The following is a 21,411-nucleotide window of genomic DNA, read 5'->3' on the forward strand; positions in this document are numbered from 1 at the left end:
TCAGTGTAGAACTGGAAAAAGCCTTGTGGTGACTTTAATTACTCAGTTATAGTTGTGTAACTAGATTAAAATGGCACTGCAGAAAAACAGTGTACTTAGCATTCAAATTTTGCTTCCTTAAAAGGTTTTCCATTTCCTGAGCTGCTTATATTTTTTCCTCTGATAAGGTTCAGGATGCTAATTTGGATGAGTTAGGTGTATGTTTTAGCAATATCATGTAGTACTCTAGCAAGGCAAGTCCAGATTACTTTCTTGGTGTCTGAAGGCTTAAAATAAAATGTTTTCTTTAGCTTATATGCTATATTGATGTAAAAAATGTAAGATGCCAAAAATGTGATTTTAATAACATAATATACAGCCTCTTTAGCGACAGATATGTATGAAAAGCAGGGCAGTGTGTTTATCAAGAGCAGCTTGTGAAGAGGTGCACACGAAAAGGCATTTGCAATGCACAGAAAGAAGTTTGATCTGGTTCAGGAAAAATAAGCACCATCTATTGGGACTTTATCCATTAGCAATTAGCCTATCTACCCGCACATCCTTTTCTCAGGATACATTACTACAATCATTTGCAGTTTGAGGTTTATATTTGTGAAATGGAGCTGTGCAGCATGGGCAGAATATGGCCAAATGCTCAAAGAAATCAGCACAAAATGGTGAGACCTATAATCTGTAATTGAATCTGGGAAGGAAAGGATGATACTGCAGCCCTGTTGGGTTTGATCTATATGCTAGAGTGTATTTATCCATATATTTATGCAGCACTTTGTCTCTACAGTATCCCAGGGCATACAAATGAAAGGCTTCTGAAATAATGAAATAAGGGTCAGACTATCAAGCCCAACCCACTGCAAAGATAACATATGGGTAATTAAGGCAGTTTGCTCTTGCTCTTCCAAGGCAGGTAATGGAAAACAGGTTGACCAGGCTACCATCTCTGCTTGCCTTTTCAATGTCGCAGCCACTTTCCTGCTTTCATCCTTCCTGCTCCCTCACTGGGCTCCCAGCACCGAGGAGCCAGCGCATCTCTGCGTTGTGTGCTCTGGCTTTATATGTTCATGTATCTGTTGCTGGGCTTCTCTGCTGTTGCTGAGTGGCTCCTTGCACAAAGTAGTGTTCAGATGCACCAAGAGGGACTCTCAGCTGGGGGTGAGAGTAGCTTTGCAGCTGGGAATGTTGATTGAGCCAAACTGCGCTGATCAGAAATTTCTCTTGCAAACAACCAAGCAAATCATAGTCAGCGCTAGAGGTTTAAATCACCCAAGATTGGAAAGAATCCGAGAGCTGCAGTAATTCGAGGAACAAAGCTTCAGTTTCTCCTCTGAAGAGTTTAACCCACAGGCCAATAGATCTAGCTGAGAGGAGGATTGCAAAACATGAGACGCAGACAGATTGAGAGACACATAAAAGATATATAGAAAAGTTACCTGTAGGCATAAGGACTATGATACAAACATATTGATGTTTGTCCTTGCGAAGGTAGGAATGTCTATGCAACCACTGAAGCACCGATTTGTATATCAGCATATATTGACCTAGTTTTGATCCTTGGTTATATACGAGGTAAATATACGTAGCACATTCAGAAGTAGTATGCCTCTCTAATGGTGTGGTGTTTCCTGAACACAGAGGGAATGGTTCAGGTGGCTGAAATGACTCATTTTTAACACTGCATTATACCCTGCCTGGACTCTGGCTGCTGCTCTGGAAAGGTGCATGTCTTCCACAGATCCCACAACCCTCCTGCCAGCCCTGTATAGTATAGCCCTTGGATAGTATAAGTCATCTAAAATAGCACTGCACATCTGGGTTCAGACACCTGAATTGCTCCCTCAGGAAGCTCTGTTGGAACTCATATGCAGGGAATTGCAGTTAAGCAATAGTCAACTTTGACCATTTGGAAGCGCAACGTGCTGTGGAAGGAAGAAAAAAATTACAATAGATTATATAGGGATTGCCTGACTAAAATGCTACCAGCTGTGCACAGGAGCATGGAGTTTTGTTTCAGCTAGCAGGAAAGGGAGTAAAATACCCACTTTGTTAGTTGGGAGAGACTCAATTTGTAAAGTTCAACTGCGCATTCAGACCAAAGTCCGGGGTTACTCTGATCAAAGGAGTGAGTTTAGCTTGCTGGAGAGACAAGAACAATAGCCAGACTGGACTGGCAGGGAGAGGGCTGAAGTTTTCAGCCACCAGCTTCACATTTCTTGGAGCATTGTACCTGGACACAGCTGTCCAGGAGTTAATTAATGCACAAAGAACCTGCATTAGAGAGCACTGAGGCTCGCTGAGGTTTTATGTAGGTAATACACTTGGAGGGAGATGAGGTTGCAGTATGCTGAAGGAACATCTGTTCTGGAGAACAGCAGGAGGAAGAGACACAAACAGAGAATAAAATATGCAGAATTTTGTTTTTCTGGTGTTGCTAATTTTTGTTTTCTCTTCTGCTTTGGATTTATGATAGGTAAACTCTTTTATATAGTACTTATCGAGACCTTGTTCAGCCGCTGGTGAACTTTGCTGCCACTTGTTACTGGCAAGGAGATGTGCTGTTGATGGATGCCCAAGGAGTTTGCATATAATGGATGCTGCAGTGGAGAAAGGTCAATTCAATGGCCATATTTGATTAAAACTGGCAGAACCACACTAAAGGTAGCATTTATAATGTTTTAAAAGAAGCATCTGCATTGCCTAGGGTTCCTTAAAAACTTTCTTTACTGAAACACTTATTGGATCAGCAACATGAATTGGGAATTTAACAGCACAACCTCCCCCTGCTTACTTCTTTCATCTGTCTCCATGACATATTCCTTTTCTTGCAAAAAATTAAAATAATCAAATTGATCCTGACACCAACAGTTACTTGAAGAAAGAGAAATGCTGACAGAATTGCTCAGTAGAGGATATGAATTTTGTACTTACAGTTGCAGAAGATACAGATGCAGAAGTTGGAGAGAGATGAGTGTGGCATTCTCAGTGAGGACTGCATTGCTGATTTATTTCATAATTTCACCTGCCTCTCACTGATAGATGGCTGCTTATTTTGATCCCTGAATAAACAGTTCTGCACAATAACATAGGTGCATTGAATGCTCCAGAGGTCAAGCAGCTTGAGCATGGGAAAATGTTTGTGAATGAGGCCAAAAAACTACTGAAAGGGCTGATTTCTGGCTCCAAGATTAGTGTTCATTTAGAGACTGAGAATTTATTGCTGCCAAAACCAGCATTATCAGCTTTCTGTCAGCAACAATCATCAGGATTTCCTTTCCCAATCAACGTGAGCTGTGACCTCATCGTCGCAGAGGTGAAACCCTGACAGGGATTAAAGGCTAATAGAGAGAAATGAGGTAGTAGGGCCAAACAAAGGCGAGATTGTTGCAAGGCACAGTGAACTGAGGCAGAATGTTACAGCTGAAACACGAACCGCCAAGCCAAAGGGGGAAAACAGAGTATTTTTAAGAAGAGATCAAGCAATGCTGGGTCTCTCAGCCTTTCGGTGAAAAAGCGAGGCAGCCTGCCATCCTTACCAGCAGAACTTTTTGAAGCAGGCTTAGCAGAGCCTTGTGGTTTGTCAAGTGTTTAATTGCGATTCTGCAGGGACGCAGCCTGAAAGACACTGGAAACCAATTTAACAGTCATGCCTATCATTATACACGCAAAATTGCTTCTGTGCACATATAGTATTTAGTAGTCTGAAACGGAGATGACGAGGCCAGGGGCAAAGTTTAGAACATGAAAAGTGATGAAAGGCAAATACACGCTTGATATTCATCAAAGCAATTTAATCCATGGTTGAATGGTAAAAAGAGGTAGAAAGCATTTTATGCTGTTGATTTGCGAGTTATTAATTTTTTCACTCATCCCTCTTTATGAAACCAGTAAGTGAAGGTATTTATTCTCCTGGGATTCTCTTCTCTTAAAGGTCATTTTTGGCCACTGCAATGTCTTTTCATCTTAAAACTCACCACAGACTTGAATCAAGTCCTACTGGAAGTAATATGTATCATTCCACAGTCTTTAGTAGCCCTTGGATCAGGCCCTTATGCAGTCCACAGTATACCCTTGCTTTTTATAGCAGAGGTAGATTTGTGCTGTAATCCAGATGTTCTGGACATTCATGGCATCCAAGATGCTTTCTGGATGCGTTTAAGATGTTCTCATCACACCAGTACAGGGCAAGATCACATCCTGCTGTGTGCTGGGCTCTCCTTAAAGGCAACTAGGTAATCCAATCTGCAACTGGAGCACAGAAACTACCTAATGACCTGAAGGCACTCAGCACTGCATTGCATGAAAGTCCTAAGGTTGTAATCATGTGCAAGCTTGCAAATGGAGGACTGGAAACCAGGTTCAACTCTAATGCACAGTAATAGCATTGAGTTTGACCTGGACCAAATGTGGCTGGATATGTCGTTGTCTACTTATGTCACATCTGAATCTAGCACAATGATTTCAGTAAATCTTAAGCAGAAAAACCAAATATTTTTTAATTACTGTTTTTTTTAAATACATACGTTTATGTCTTTACCAGGCAGCCTCCAGATACTACTCAGAATAAAAATGTCCCCAGTATAATGTGTTTAAGGCTTTCAGTGAGTAATCAACAAATCTCTAAAACCTCTGAAGTGCTTTATTCTTTAGATTTTTAAAGAGATTAATGTCAGCCACAAACACAACTGGTTAATTCCTTCGCTAGTAAAGAAATAATCAACCAGATTGCTTATCTGGTTGATCCCCAGCTTCCAAAAGGTGGAGCTGCAGGAACAGCCTTCAGCTGCTTTTAGAAAGTTTTTCAGCTTGCCGTGAAAGGTGAAGTCACATGCAGATAATCCCCAGCCCACAGGGAAGCATTAAGATGCAAAGTTCGTAACTACAAGAGACAGTAGAGGGAAGCCAAACAGATACTTGTTTCCTATCTAATGATAGAAGCAGGCAGCAGCTTTTGGAGGCTGGGCAAAGATTGTGCCCTTTCTGGGCTGAACTGTACGACATGACTGAAACATTAGCCAAGGAGCGTTAAAATATTTAAACAAATGAAAATCTCAGTAATACTTGGATTTAGCAGCACTACAACTTCAGCCCTCTTTTTAATGCTATCATGCTAAGAAATACAAAGTCTACTACTTCATATTTATTGAAAATATGAAAATTTATTTAAAATTTTCTTGAAATTTCTTCAAAAAATCTTGTAACAAAAACCTAAAGCTGCCTAACTGAAAGGCAAGTGGCAGGCTTTAGATCAACAGTTTATGGAGAGAAAGGCAAATGCATCATGCTGAACTGAAGCAGAAATTTAGRCAGGCACATGAGACTAGACTAGAATTTGTATTCTCCACGAAAACTTCATGGATTTATCTTTGGCAAATTAATTGTCACAAGTAATTTATTAATTCATAAGGTTGCTTTTATTTTTAATTTAACTTCTAGTGGCTTACTACCTGCAAGCAAAYTTAGATCTTTTTCTTTTTCCTTCTTCCTTTCTTCAGTAGTGATCAAGCATTTCAAAGCTATTTCAGTTGCTACACTGCTTGCAAAGTACTTCTTTTACTTTATGCCATTTCTGCTTCATGAATGGGTGACTGGATCTTAAGGTTCTTAAGGTGTGAGGAAAACTAAAAAGATTTTGAGATCTCCTATTTAAATGTCAGGTTTGAATCTTTCCACAAACAGCTTGGGGCAGATGGTTTTGCAAGCTTTCACAATGGGGAATATATTATAAAGACAAAATCAACAACAATCATGTCACTTGTTAATGTGCCTTTATCAGGAAGGAAACCTGAAGGTTTCACACTGGCTCTGGCATAAAGTGTACATGTATCTCTGAAATTAAAGTGAGTACTGGCATCGCGATTCCCATATAGTCCTGCAAAAGTTCTTATCCTAAAGAATACATAAATTTGAGGTCTTTCACCTACTGGATTTGAATATTGATTTATTTGCATTGTAGAAAGTATGCCAGCTAGGGAAAATAGCTGTGCTTTCCATAACATAACCTATTAAGGGCAGAGTTTAGCATAACCCTGTTAAAATTATCAGAGCTGTCTTCTTCCCTTCCTGCCATCGCTCCCTCTCTTTACGTACATGCTCTAATTTGGAGTGATCTGGAACTATTTTTTTCACTATATATGTTGAAGACAAACTTTGTGTTTGTATTGGCTCTGAGCCTAATACGGTATTTGTGAGGAGGAACCACAAGCATGTGTACTCCAGCTAAGYCGAACTAAGAAACTGTATGCTTCATCAAGAAACTACCTTCTATCCCCTCCCCATTTCCAAAATGATAAGACAAGGAGGAAAATGTACATTAAGCTTCTGCTTTCTGACTTGTAGCCATGACTTCCTTTCTTGCATCTTACCAACTTTTTGAAATGCACATGTTGAAACCACCTTGTGGCATTAGGCACAGCCAGGGCTGCATGAGCAAGCTTTGTGGGACAGCTCTTGCAGGCATGAGAGGGGAGGAACATGGAAGTGGTCATAAATGGATGGAATTTCGGCTTTCTTCCAATAACGTGTCAGGCAACACAGCTAAGCTTTCATGGAGGAGACGATAATATGTCCCTAATATGGGTAGTAATTGGGAACGTTCCCATGCAGACCAAGAAGGAAAGAGGGCTATTTAGGGGAGAGGAGGGATTATAATTCTATGTCTCAGTTTTATCTCTGGCGTGTGCCTGGGCTGGATCTGCTGCTAGCCCAGGCCAGCAGGATTTCACACTCATGTTGCAGCCAGCAAAAATGTTAGTGTGTTGTACAAATCCATGTTCTGTAGTAAAATTAATCTGAAATGGTGTGATATGGAGGTTTGGCTCAGGAAGCAACTAATGAATTACCACACCTTTGACTTTATGGTCATCAGTTCAAGTCTAACATGAGCTGGTAACAGCTAATCCTGAGAGAGTCTCTTCTTCGGTGCCATTCACAGGGATGCTTGACCTTCTCAGCACTGCTGCAGCACCAGTTAGAAATAACATTTCCCCGACTGCCAGGTTGCCTGAGATATGCCAGTCCTGTGCCAACAGAGCAGATGCTCATGTTTCAAAATATACCATCTTTGGTTCTACCTTTGCTGAGGGTCATTCGTGGAAGTGCTAGAAACTGAATGGCAACTGAGGGCGAAACCTGTCACTGTCCTTGTCGCTATAGTATGGGAAAGGCCCTGGTAGTTCTATACTCAAACTGTGATAATGAGATCAGTTGGATGTTGTCACTCCTACTTAGATTATGCAACCAAGGGCATTCTGTAATCTCTGTTTCTATCCAAATGCAGCAAAGCTTTTAATGTTGTTTTCCTTCATTCTTCATGTTAAAATGTTCATGAACATTTTTTTATCCCCACTTCAAAAGCTGGACAGTTTCAGAGAATTCTCTAGCTGGCAGGAAAAAAAAGTTATTGTTTTCGGCAAATACATGAAAAATGCTTTTATTATTTCATCCAAGTTTAAAGAGGATAGAATCACCCAAAACTTTAGAMAATGTTGATCAGCTCTGAGGTAGATTTATAAACTATCATAAAGTGGACATATTCTACTGGCTTTCTTTGCAATTGAATAAATAAAACTTCGAACCCTGTACATGTAATGCTAGTGAGAGCTAACTGACCAAGACAGCCCACTTAAGCATCCACTGTAAGTGAATTATTAAGAATGCAGAGGTAGACACATTGAGAAACTTCAGTTAATGTTTCCCTGATACATGCCTCAGCCATTTACACATCCTACTTTAGTTTAATCATTAAATCAATCAATCTTTTCTGCTTCATGTGAGTCTAACTTATTTTGTTGTGTAAGGATCTGAGATGTTTTCTTCCCCCATAGACAAACAGTGCAAGGATTTGCAAGGCATTTTTATAAATTAAAGGAAAAAAAATAGAATAGTTTTTGTCTTCATACTAACAGGTAGGCTTCCCTCCTTTTGGAATTTTCTCCCCCTTACTCTTGTTTAAAAAAATCTACCTATCTACCCATCTTACTGTAAAATCCTCTTAGCAAGACTCTTAAATGCAAAAGACAAGTAGAATGGTGCTTTTAGAAGATATTTTGGGGTGGAGGGTCTGTATAAGTGGAAGTACAACTTCAAAAAACGAGTATTTTTGAGAAGCTTGTCTTGAGAAAGGAAGTTGGAAGTTGTTAGCTCAGTTCTTTGTTTGCCAGTGGTCAATGAGTGATGAGAAGAGATTATGCACTGAGCAAATAATATTGAGTAATGAGCTTTGAAACTCTTCTGAAGCTTTAAGCTTGTTTTTATTCCTTTTATTCTGCATCAGTATGAATAAATCTTATTAATTAAAAAAATCAACATCTGGAACAAACTCTGTTTTGTCATGTAAACCACAGCACTTGACAAGTCTTGCTGCTTCTGGTAGTAGCAGAGTGCCACAGGTGAGCAGGGGCCACTGCCAGCACTGGACCTGCTACAGAGACAGGCTTGGTTGGGTTTTGTCCATCCACTCCTTCTTAGCAGCTGCGCAGCACAGGAGGTGATGGGGAAAGATGGAGCAGGATGCAAGCGGGCAGAAGGAAGGACGGCGCTCTTGGGGGCAGCCGTGCTACTGAGCATCCCCTGTGAGCCGAGTGTCTGTCGATTCAGTTTTGGAGCTGCTTCCACCGGTCTAGCCTGGGTCTGCCCTCATTCTCCTCTCAACACCCTTTATACATCAGAAATAGTAGTCCTGGAGGTGCAGGGGGATTCAACTAAATCATCCAGTAGAAAAATAAGCCTGTGAGGGGGAGGGAAAAAAGGCTGGATTAGCCCATTGAATTGGCTCCTTCAGCAGCCCAGCAATTGCTAGGTCTGAAATGAGAGCAATGGTGGGAATTGGCAGCTGGAGAAATGCAGGATTGTCCCTTTCCAGAGCTGTTACCTCCAACAGCAGGTTGCAGCTGTAACTTTTGGCTGGCTTAACTCTGGCCTGGATCATCAGCAATCATCTCTGTTGCAAGAGAGATGTCAGGCAATCTCATGGCAGACCATTTAAGTCATCTTRGGCATCCTGAAAGCACACACTCCTGCAGGGTGGTATTACTCTTCCCCACATTCTTTCTTTTCTGCTGGGGGGCAGAAGCGAGACTCATTGACAAGCTCTTCTTTATGTCTGCTGCCACACCAAGGGCTGAAGAAGGAAAGTCGGGAATTCTAAGAAGGGTTGAAATATGACAGTGAAAATACTAGTGTACCTGAGCAGAGTTATGTTGCCTTTGTGCAAAGAAATATACAACAGGGAAGACTGGAGAATTGAGCTACCCTTTAAAATAAGAAGTGAAGTTTCTTAAGAAGGTTCTGTATGGCATTTCAGGATGTACCAATATGGGAGTAGAAGAAGCACAACTCATTTAAGGCTCATTTAAGAACATCGTTAAACAGTGAACATAGCAGCTGAGTTTGCCCCAGTGTTTAAATCACAGATATCATTAGTGAGATGGGAGGAGGAGGAAGAAAAGACAAAAATGGCCCATTCAGGATAAAACAAGCCATTATTTCTTCCTTTACAAACAAGGCTGGGGGGGAAAGAGAGGAAAAGTGCTTTCATGAGAAGCTGTATGTATTTCCTTAAGAGGGTGTACTTTAGATTCAGAACAGACTAAATTCTGTGAGATGTTGGAGTTACTAAGGTAACGATGCAACTTTTTGAATACAAGAGCAAACAGATGTATAAGCCCAAAGTAAATCATTAATGTTCATCAGTATTTTTGAGATGAGTTAGAGTGACTTTGATATTGTATTCCCTCTTCATTTAATATTTCAAGTGTTCTTTGATTTAAAAGCAAACACTTAATATGCCTCCTTTTGGACAATTATGCTCCCTTTTCTATACAGCACTCTGAGAAGAGACTCGTTATTGATACCATCAAATAGAACAAATACACAGATCTGATGGTGTCAAACAGAACGGAGGGGCCTCGACACATGATAAACTTAAATGCAGGCACTATTTTAAGCCTGAATCATCCCAGCTTCGGGAGACTGCTCAGTTTCCTGCAGATATGCATTGGCATCAGAACTGTGCTGAACTAAGGCTTAGTCAGTCAATCTGCATTACAACAATTTTTGAAAACAATTATTTCACAGAAGGAAAAAAATATACTGTGTGCCTAAAATTATGAAATGAAATTAGATGTTAGACTATGATCTGTAATTAGAAAACCTTTGTGATTACTCCCATCAGCAGAGAAACAAAATTCTTCTCCAATACATGAAATTAAAATCTGTGGTAACTTACTCAATGCTGGAGTTTTTTCCAGGTCATAATGGCTGCAAAGGATTACACAAATAAGTTCTTAAGAATTTAACTAATGTTTCCTCCCCTGATTATTTCTGGAATTTTATATTTGCTCTATATTATCCACATTCCTTCTGTCTTGAGACATAAGTGGTGCTGAGTTTGTAAGCAGCTTTTGCGGCAGGTCTGAAGAAGGACTCACCCTGTTTTTGCAGTGCTATTAACAGTTTAATAAACCTCCTTATCTTTCCTTGCAAAGCTTGCCTCTTTGTAGATCATCCCAGCTATGGCAAATTTTCTGCTCCTTCCAGACGCAGAGGACAGAAGAGCAAACAGGGTTTGCTCTATTACTCAGAGAAAACAGGGTCCCTATAGAAGCACCACATCAGGACGTCTCTCTCCTGGGATATTCTGACTGTGCATGGAAGCAATGTGCAGGTATGTAAAAGAGATGGGGGAGAGCTGCTGTGTGGCTAGGGCACAACACAGCAAGCCAGGGGAGATCCATGGATCTCCCCTTGGGAATCGCAAGCATTATCATGGTGCCATACCACATTGCTGCTGACAGTTACCTGAACAGATTCTTTCCATGGGTAATTAGCCTTCATGAAGCATGAATGGACTAGTTTTCTATCAGAAGACTGAATTTTAGCTGACAAATTAGACAGATTCCCTGGGGCTAGAGTTATGCAGCTTTGCCAGTCTCACTAAAAATGTGATTTATAATAGATTCCTAGTTACAGGCACTCCTTTCTTCAGGAATGAGGGTGCACACCATGCTCAGACTCTGGCTAGCATGGTAGTCTTACAAACCTCTGTCTTTTGTTAAGAAAAATCTGTTACCTGCTTTTGATTTCTCAGGTGACTCCTCCTTTGCCCAAGTGAGCATGGCAGGGCTGAGAAACTACAGCCTGCATTCAGAAGTCATGAACGTGCAGGTGTAAACAACATTTTAGGGATAAGCACATATTAGTTTGGTAAGTTATACCAGATGTGGCTGGATGAAGTTTATAGCTGGAAAAACAACTCACAAAAATCTTGTGGGAGATGTATCTCTGCCTTTCAATTATGTTGGCATAAAGCAGATATGACGGAGTAGAGAATGTGTCCCACAGAGCTGAGGCCTCTCRAACAACATTGCCTTAATAGTTCAACAAATATCTCATCCTCCTTGCAATACTGCACTGACCCTGCAGGTTCTCCTGCCCTGCCACGATGAGCAGCGTGAGCAGGGTTTCCTGTTATTTTTAAACACACTCTCAGAGTGTGATGAGCCCATTGTGTCTCTTTGCCCTGCAGGCAGACATGGCTGTTTTGTCAGCATTGGGTTAGCATGGGCGAATGGCAAAAATGAAATCTAGCAGACTAAACTGCCATATTCTGTTCTGTTCTCCTTCGCCTCCTGCCTCCAAACAGGACCACACAGAGAGGAAGGCAAACAAGATGTTTTCCAGAGCCCTAACGGGTTATGAAATTGCAGAGTCCCAGGTAACAAAAATGATAGTCAAGGATAAACAGGTTAATATAATCCCAGACCCAACTCCTGCCAACTGAAGCTTCACCTCCAAATCCCTGCTGTGTTTTCTCCTTATTTCTCTCTCCAGTGAAACTAGTATTTGTACTAAGCSTGTATCAGCACTCACTACTCATCTCAGAAAGCAGGCTTGCCTTTCCTTGATAGTGTCTTGAACATGTCTGTGTTTGCACAGTATAAATAATTAATATTTACTTTAATTATCAATTCATCTTACTTAATAACTACATGTAATGTTACTGAGGTAACAGTGACTAATGTTACTAATGAGGTAACATTTTATGAGTGCACACATACAGAAGTTAATAAATGAAGTGGGAAGAGGCGAATAGAGATAGGTATTCTAGGTCTAGCAAGTGGATAAGTGGATACAGTGGACTGATTTTATTTGTACAGGYTTAGGTCTTTGGGAGGACATTGGACAGGTGAATAGATATACAATGTTTTCCTTCAGAACTTTCTTTTATTCTCGTTTGAGCTAGTAAATTTGTATTTCTAAAACATTATTATTCTCATTCATTAAAAATGTTTTTTTTTAATTAAGAAAATCTGAATCCTGACACGTAAATACAAATGATGACTTCTGTAGAGGCCAAATCTTGTAATCAGTATATGCAGAAGGCACCTATCCAATTTAATTTATATTTGTGGCTGCTTAATAAAATTAAGAGGCTAGCTGAAAAAAAAACCTCATAGCATTTTATGTTAGTCTGCTGACATGATCCTGTAGAAAAAAAAGTCATATAAACCATGAATGGATCAAAGCTACCTTTCAGAAGAACTTCTTGGAAAGTCTTTATATACTGGTTTAAAAGAAACAATTTTCTTTTTTTTTTCTTCCCAGCTTCATGGGAATGACAGATTTCTTTGTGAAGGTTTTGAAATTAGAAGGCAATAAAATATCCTAAAATCCACAAACATCTTCTGAAGATGTTGCTTTAATTGCAATAGTTGTTCCCATTTTAAATGTTTTAGGTTGTATATTTTTCAAGTAAAAAAAGCTGGCATCTGAAAGTTCTAAGAGCTTTGTGTCTGAGATTTTCAACTAGATCTTTGTGTGTCTTGCAGTTTTATATCAAAATCAGTTTTCATTAATTTTCACCATCCTTTTTCATAAGTGTTAAACTGTTCTCATAATTGCAAAAGTTGACAAAGACCTAAAGAAAAGGATTGTAAGAACTGGCATTTGAACTCTTTATTTCCTAGTTCTGTATCTGTCAATCATTCTAATAGCTTTCCTTGGAAATATTTTAGCTAGAGAGAGAGAGACAGACAGACGGAAAGTATGTGTGTCAACTTCTGAATTACCAACAGAATCTTCTAAAATATTATTGCTTAAGGTAACATAAGATTGCCTTTCATAAATTCTCTAAATTCAAACTTTATAGGTATGTTTTGTAACAACCTTGATAGCAATGTCTGATCTCCTGTCCTTGTCTTACAAAGCTTATCTGTTGACATGCTATTAGAACTATGGAAAGTCTTATATGAAGTCTTGTGTTTATGTGATTTAGCTAAAAATTAATTTTGTTCCTGTGTATTCAAACTTTCTTTTAGCCTATCATCTCCTGTGTTGTTGTTGTTTTATAATGAAGGTTGATTGATTCATTCAGGAAATTTTATATTACACAAATGAAATTAATAAATTGCATTAATTCGTGGTTTCATCAAATAACAAATAGACTGAACATCCACAGTGAACGCATATAAACTAGTATAATCATTCAAGTAGAGAAGAGGATTTTAAATTCAGTTCTGTGGAGCATTATTTTACATCCACTAGATGTCAGTCTGTAGTTAGACCTTGAGAGACCTGAACCCTATTTCATAGCAAAAAGCATGGTCAGGATCACAGCTGTAATTTTTCACATCCAGCCACTAGCAGTAACCCAAAATAGGAGCGGCTCTGAGTCACTATATTGTTTTTTCTTGTTCTTTGTTCTTTTAGCTCCTGCTTTTTTCCCCTCTAGCAAATTTCTCAGCATTGACATTGTCCACCAATGCTGATAAATAGGAGTGGTGCCAGGTAATGCAGGATTCCCTGTGGGCATTTCCCTATGTTCATCCATTCATAAAGGGCCAGACTTGACACATCTACTCAGGGGGACTTGCTTTTGTGGGTCCTTCAAAAATACTTAAGTGTAAGGCTTGTTACATGCTGTCTGACGGTGACCAGGTGTTGAGGAATTCTTTTTTTTTTTAATTTTCCTTTATTTTCTGTGAAAATATGAACTTTCAGTAAGTATTCTGATCATGTATCTTTACAGGAGAAGTAAAGGAGCCCAGCTGGTCTGCAGTTTTAACAGATGAATTAAATTCTCCATGCAGCTGAATTAAAATATCATCTGCAGGACCATTCACAGGATTCTGGAGGTGCCGTGCTCAGATGCAGATTGAGGACTTCTGCAGCCTCCAAAAGGTAAATTATCCATGTGCAGCTCTGCAAACATATAGCAGCTCCAGTATGAGAGATCTCCTGCGCATGTAGAGAGTGGCTGCATGCACAGGCAGTGAGATTGGCTGAACTGTCCTGCGATGCAGTTTACTCTGTGTACGCACCAAAAGCTGAGGAATCCTCTCAGTGTTGGCTGTAGTTCACAGGCCTAGTTTATTTGCATATACCTAATAGGTACTTTTTAGCTGCTCAGCTGTCCATGTTGCTGAAGTCCAAAACAACTGTTGCTGCTATCAAAACACAGAAAAAGCCAAGATCTTCACATAAGATGTGAGCTCTGATCATATTTATATGGGACATCCATATTATACGGCACAATTTTCAAACCTAAAACTCCTCTTAGGAGCCCTTTCACACAGAAGTCTAGGACACCAACAACACACACACAAAAAAAAACTCTCCACCACCAAAACCAATGCTGTTTAGTTAAAAAATTCACAAACAGGATATAATAATTGTATATTCTCACCTTCATCGTTTTCCCCAGAATACTCCTTTCCTACAAATCCTTAAACAATAATGCTCATAACTCCCTTCAGATATCAAGTTACTCTGCAATACAACCCATTTCTGGGTATGCCTTTCTGTAAACCCATTATTTACTGTCACCATCCCAACACCCATCTTTTCTTTTTTCTCATAATCAGGTTTGAAGCCCACCTCTCCTGTGCAGTCAGCTGTCTTTCCTTCTTTCTCTGCTTTGTGAATTGCCTGGAATACCATTGTCCTTTCCTACAGATAACAGATTGTGGAAACAGATTTTTTTTTCCCTGCTATACTGTTAAACTATGTTATTGCTAAATGACACTCAAAAAGTGGGGAAAGAGAGACTTTTAAAACATTTATTTTATCCAAATTTGCATTACCTCAGTGTAGGACTGAACATAAAAAAGTCAAATAGTGTCTGACAGCAAGCAAAGTGGGCTGCATCTTACCCTCTCCTTTACACATTCTTTTTCCATTTTGGCCACACTCACCTTTTCAGCAATCCCATTCCAAACTTATCACAGCTCTCGCAAAAGTGAAAATATCACTCCCCATGCTCAAATTTGATTCCTAACTGATTTAATGTGTAATAACTCCCACTGCTTTTTACAAGTCTACCAGTCTCTGATATGCCACATGCCCTCTTACTATGTACATATGCAAATACAAACACACAGGCACGCACAGACTGAAAAAAAAGAACAGCTCATACCTTTCTGTAACAGGAGATGCCATGTGCTGTGGATGAACAGTCAGGCACTAGAGCTTTAAACTCCATCCATGCAAGCCCTGTTCCCGCTATATAGAAGTTAATATGGATTTTGCTAGTATGGATTTTGCAACTGCTCCCAAGCAGCACTGTCGTTCAATCTCAACTACTCTATCAAATTCTTTAATAGGGAGATTCTCTGTGAGACAAAATTTTTGAACACAAGGAAGCCCATCCTGGTTTTAGCCTTGTTTGCACCTTGGCAGCGTAGGAATTGCTTCATGTGACAATTACATTGAATGAATTAGAGGGAAGAGGTCACTGTTGGCAGGGCAGGGAGCGAGGAAAAAGCTGAAGGCAAGAGGAACTTGTCAGACCTCCAAAATCCAGCCCTAGGATTCAAGTTCAAGCAGCCCAAGAGATATTTTCAGCTTGAGTGCGGGAGAGGCAGCAGCTGTGAAATGTGAGGAATGTAACCTACTGGGAAGGTGTGTGGGCAGAGCAGTGCAAAGCGGATTAGGGTCGGAAGGGGGAAAGGGAGCAGGTGGTAGAATAGCTCTAGCTTTTCCTCTGTCCTTGGAGGTAGCTGCTGCCAAGGGCAAAACTAATCACAACCAGAGGGAAAAAAATGACTCTTCTAAGAGTGTTGCCTAGTTGATATGCCTCATTGTGTAAAATCAGAATGATGGAGAACACCATTAAAGGCGATGTGCCGGAGTTGGATGTCCTCACACTCCTAGGGATGATAACTATTTCACTGATGTGTAAGACAATCTGTGTCCCTTCTATACAGAAAAACTTTAGGACTATGTAAGTCAGAATATATATATAGCCCCCTTTAACTCACAACCAACCGTCTTACAATTTAGCTGCATTTCTTCCCGTATCAAAGCAAAATCTAAAATCTATATGATACAAATGAATGCGTGAATGAGGTGAAATTTTCCAGGTAGCTAAGGAACTAGATTTTGGTTAACAGAGATCCTAAGGGGCATCTCTCTGATCCAGGCAATAGGGCAAGGGATTATATCCTTCCATACGCTTGTACAGGTGTCCAACACAACGAGGATAATGCTGATCTTAACAAATACATTCCATACAGATGTTGGACAAAAAAATCTTTGTGAAGGACAGRAAAAAAAAAAAAAAGCAGTTACAAAAGTCCTCATTCACTCTGGAAATTGGAATGCATCTAGCAAATGAGGCAAGAATATCTGTAGTGACTCTGAGACTGACAACTGTAACAGCAGGCAGAATTTCATTTATACTTACTTCTTGGAAGATACTATTTCCATGAAAAATTGCAAGTGTTTTGAACATCTCTTCCAGGATTTTGCCTATTTCTTTCCAGACAGGACTTCTTTCCTGTGAAGAATTGGATTTATTTATATTAAATAATAAAAGAGTAACAAATACACCTCAACACCAAATTGAACTGCTCTTTTATGGCCCTCATACATATGTGCAAGATCTCTGAAGCTAAATAACCTCTTGAGTTGTTGGCTTGAGAGTGCAGCAGTTATTCTTGGGATTAAGACAGGCTGCAGTATCCATTTTGTACAGCTTTTGAATATACAAATAACCATAAAAGCTGCTTGTGTTCCACCTGTGGTTGCTGTCTTCTCAGGTGTGCTCTTAGTCACCTTAATGCAGGTGTTTAGAACTCCTAACCCAATTACTGTAATTTGCTTTACATGAGTGGGAAAACAGTAGACTTGTGTGAGAGCACAATGTCTTCTATCACTCAGTGGGTCCACAGTGGAATTGACTGCTAAGCAACAAAAGCTAATCAAAAGCATTTTTCCCAAGTGCATCAATCATTTCACTGGATCCTATTAAATACTAGACTGAAAATAAAAGCTTTGGGCTACAGCTTCAAAGCTCTGTGGCCCAAGTCAAACTTAATCTAAAGCAGGCCCAAAATAAGAGACAGAAAACTAATATTTATGCTGGATATACAATATGCAGCAGGATTTGCTTCTTTAGTGTAAAATAACCTTTTCCAGGGCCCAAATTTTATTTTCTAATGGAAGTTACCTTCAATAAAAGAAAGGCAGGACTAATAGGCATGTTGTGACTAAAATGAATGACATTCCCTCAACATTTGAGAGGTGGGGATTTAAACTTTCTGAGCTGCTTTTTTTTGGCCCTCCTCCAGAATTATCATTTGCTGAAAAAATGGGACCATCTCCCTCCAGAGTGAGTCTCAGTTGTGACAGAGCTTTTTCACCGTATGACTTCAAACATCAGTGCATTAAAAGACTATTAACAGCTCTTAATCCTCTTAGAAGTAGTTTTTTTCATAATTTTATTTTCAGGTGGAATAGTCAGCTTTAGGTGGATTGTTTTCTTTCGGGTAATTCTGTTAATCTATTCTAAGAAAAACTAACATTATTTATACTGTAAGCTCTTTGGGGGAAAGACTGGATGTTTTAAGGATCTCTCTGTTTTTATGGAATCAGGCACAGCATAGGCTTATTCTGTAAAATTGTTAGACACTATCACAATGACATAAGCATCTTTAAATAATCACTTTGGGTTCCTTTTTTTGATCAATTCAGTAATTCAAAACTAAACTGTAAAGACTTCTAATCAGTTTTAATACCCAGCTCTTAAAGATGAGTACAACACTTGGGACTTAGCTGTTTCACACTACCACAACACAAATGTATTTTAAAAAAATCAGTGCAAAATCCTGTCAGTAGTAGGGATGAGCTCAAAATACAACATCTGTGAGTAATCTGGTAAAAATTACTAAATTCTACTGATATTCCTGAAACTCTGCAAAGTTCCCTTATGAGAATCCTATCTCAAAGTACTGCATAACCCTCTAATAAAGGTGATTTAGATAATAGCACTGAGAATGATTAGAGGAATGCAAAGACTAAAATGAAAAAAAAAAAAAAGTTTGGGTTGTTTAATGCAGGAAAAAATACCAAAGAGTTATACATAGGCGAAACTATTTTTCATAAGGATTCACTAGTAATGATCAATAATACCAACTGAAGAGGCATTAGATAAATCAGGCAGCAAAGGCAGCAAAGTTAAAATGGATAAAGTCACACAGCTCGCCTATGGAATTTGTTGAAAGAAGATATCACCAAGATCAGGATTCTGTTAAGATTCATTGCCAGAAGAAAGACTTTTCTGCTTTGAATTGCTTTCCAACTGTTCTTAAATGGAAAATATTTATAACTGGAGCTTCTGTATGCTAACCTTGCCCCAGGGTAAGCATAACCTATCTTTTGTCTACCTTTATGTCAGCTGGGGTACGTCAAAGCCGTAACAATGTACTAGATTCCATTAGAGAACTACTTCATTTTCATATCCTGGAGATCAACCTTGCAGCCTGTACTCTCAGCTACTTGGTCTGAAATATTCTGCTATGTAACTCATCAGAACACAAAATGAAGACTCTATATACTAAGTAGACTAAAAGTTGGTTAACTGTCACCTGAAAGAATAATACTGTATCAGTGAAAAAAAATCTTCAACAGAAATGTTTCTAACAGGTACACAAAAAATCATTGCTTAAAAGATTTGTTTAACAAGACAGGCAAAATGGCAAATAAAAGAGAAGGGTGATAAATAAAACTGGACTGCTGGGTAAATTGTGTCCCTTCACAAACAAGGTAGGATACCATCAGATACAAAATTACGTATTTGTAGATCAGTTTCACAAAACTGTTCACTAGGAAGCAACAACTCTGAAAAGGATTCAGAGCTTACAGTTTAACCTGCCAATCCCTATTTTGTCGAATTTTGAGCGTAGTCTGCTGCTTGCTTCATTGAAGTTGTGACCTGCTGGTCCCTCAGACATATCAATGGTCACTAAGAATGTGCAGAACTATTAAGTACATACACATTGATCTGTGCTTGTGCAGTTACTCCAACATACCTTGGAAATGTCAGATTCGAAGTACAGAAGAATATTTATTTATTAGTTGTGCATGCACAGTGTGTTTACTGCCAGACTGGCTGGCCCTAGTGCTTTTGGATCTACCAGTGTTCACAGGCATGGCTGCAGTGATAGCAAACACATAAAGTAAGCAGGCACTCACAGTGCAACACTCTGGTAGAGCAAGCCAGAAAACMAGAATGGATAAAAATATTGTGAGGATGGGCAGGAAGCTGTTTGGGAAAGCAACACAGTGCAGTCTCCATTTCTGAAATCTATACTTTATAAAGAACGTCCACAAATTTGAGAGGGTATAGAAACCCCTTCCAGGAAGACATGCTTTTCAACAGACAAGTTCATAAGCTTAACTGTAGTAACAGTCACAGACATTAGTTCCCATGCTTTAACTAGTAACTGGCTTTAACAGTGACAACTAGGTGATATACCTTCAGGATACCACTGGTCAGTCTACTGGATCTCATGGTCATGTCTGGAATTAACCTTCATGAATCCGAAGAGCAAAAAAAGACTGGACGTATGTATAAATACAAAAAATTTAAAATGTGTTGTAGAAGGGATATAAAATAAAGTGTCTTGGACATGGCTTAAACCAACGTCTAAATAAATGATGGTTAGGGAAAGAAAATTTGTATGTTACCTAAAGATTGCGTGCTGCAGTAATAATCTTCCTCGGAGCAGTTGCTGTCAGACACATCATACCCAGATGCATTCAGGATAGCTCTGATGCTTCCCTCCCCTTAATCTTGTATTTCATTCCAGTTAAAACAAATGATCTTTTCCACTCAGGAACAGATAGCTCTTAAAAATAATGCGAACTGTTAAGAGGAAGAAATTGTATGACTGTAAYCAGTCTCACTTGGGATCTGTTTTCCACTTATTATTCGAACCCATTTATTTTTGACATAGTGTCATGAACTGCTTGTTTGTGCTATTTCCAGGCCCCTTACTGATAATTATAGTAAAGTCACAAGTTTGGTAACAAATATTAAAATGTTTTCCCACAGATAAGCCAAGRCACAAATGTTTATTTCTAAAGGGGGATACTTCCTTTAGAGGTACGTGGACAGTAACTGCATACCGACTAAATTTGGTATGGCTAGCTGTAAATCGTAGGCAATTCTCTGTTCCCTGAACCTACAGATTGTTGCTTACATGATCTCAAGTAACAGTGCATGTCAGAGATGCAGGCAAAAACTTTGAGGAAATAATGAATGGGAAGAAATGAGTAACTAGTATTTTTGTGTCATATTTTTTGGGGGGAGTAGAGGTAGTGTTTTCAGATTCCTTAACTGTTCAGCAAATTAAGCTTGGTTCTAATAGCAAGTCTTTCCATAGCATTTGGCCACATTTAGTCTTTTTTTGTCCACAGGAAGCTCGCATYYCCCCCCCCCCMCACACACACATATATACTTCTCTTTTTCTTAGGTTTAGCAGTATTTAAAACACCCCCAAAACATTTAACTGGCTCCTTCAGAGACAGGTATGCCTCAAAGATAAAGCAAACGGGAAGATGTAAGAAAACATTTCTGGGGCACAAAGTAAGTATCTCCCCAGCTTCTTAAAGAACCCCGTGGGAGAACACATAGCGCGGCTGCATACTGGCGGAATAAGGCTGAAAAGACTGAAATGAAAGCCGAAACGCTGCTAGTAACACCGTCACTTTTTCCCGCCGCGAGAGATGGTTCCCGAAGCCCGCGCCCTGCGCGGCCATCTTAACTCGGTGCCGCCCGGCCGAGCGCCCCCGCCCGCCCCCGCTGACGTCTGTCGGGGTCGGTGCTGACACTGACTGCAGAAAAACACGAGGAAAGAGACTCGAGGGGATAACTACATTCCGTTTGTGGGGCAAGGCCCACGCCGCCAGCCTTCCCCCCCCCCCCAAGCCCGCCTATCCGCTTAAGTCAGAAGAGAAGAGAAGCCCTTGTGTAAACCCGCAGGGAAACGGCATCTCCCGTGTTTAGCTGTGTGGAACGATACTGTCCGAGTGCCCGGCTCCACCRCGCCGCCCCAGCGCCGCGCCCCAGCGGGCAGCGCTCTGCCGGGGCCGGGCTGCCTCCATTTCCGGGCGGCGGGGGGCGGAGCTGGGTCGCAC

General features: G+C 39.9%; 1 long non-coding RNA gene across 2 annotated transcripts; it reads right to left on the reverse strand.

Annotated features, from left to right (window-relative positions):
• Positions 1–8,265: 8,265 nt before the first annotated feature.
• Positions 8,266–21,164, reverse strand: LOC146584639 (uncharacterized). 2 transcript variants are annotated; one of them, XR_014898169.1, is made up of 3 exons: positions 19,960–21,164; positions 16,676–16,768; positions 8,266–9,112 (listed from the first exon to the last, which is right to left on the reverse strand). It is a non-coding gene; the product is annotated as an uncharacterized LOC146584639 (long non-coding RNA). The 2 variants fall into 2 exon arrangements; XR_014898170.1 differs by lacking the exon at positions 8,266–9,112 and adding an exon at positions 14,275–14,438.
• Positions 21,165–21,411: the final 247 nt, after the last annotated feature.

The sequence above is a fragment of the Rhea americana genome, unplaced genomic scaffold (genome assembly GCF_003343005.1).
Source record: "Rhea americana isolate MKP2758 unplaced genomic scaffold, rheAme1 scaffold_91, whole genome shotgun sequence".
In the NCBI taxonomy this organism is placed as follows: Eukaryota; Metazoa; Chordata; class Aves; order Rheiformes; family Rheidae; genus Rhea; species Rhea americana.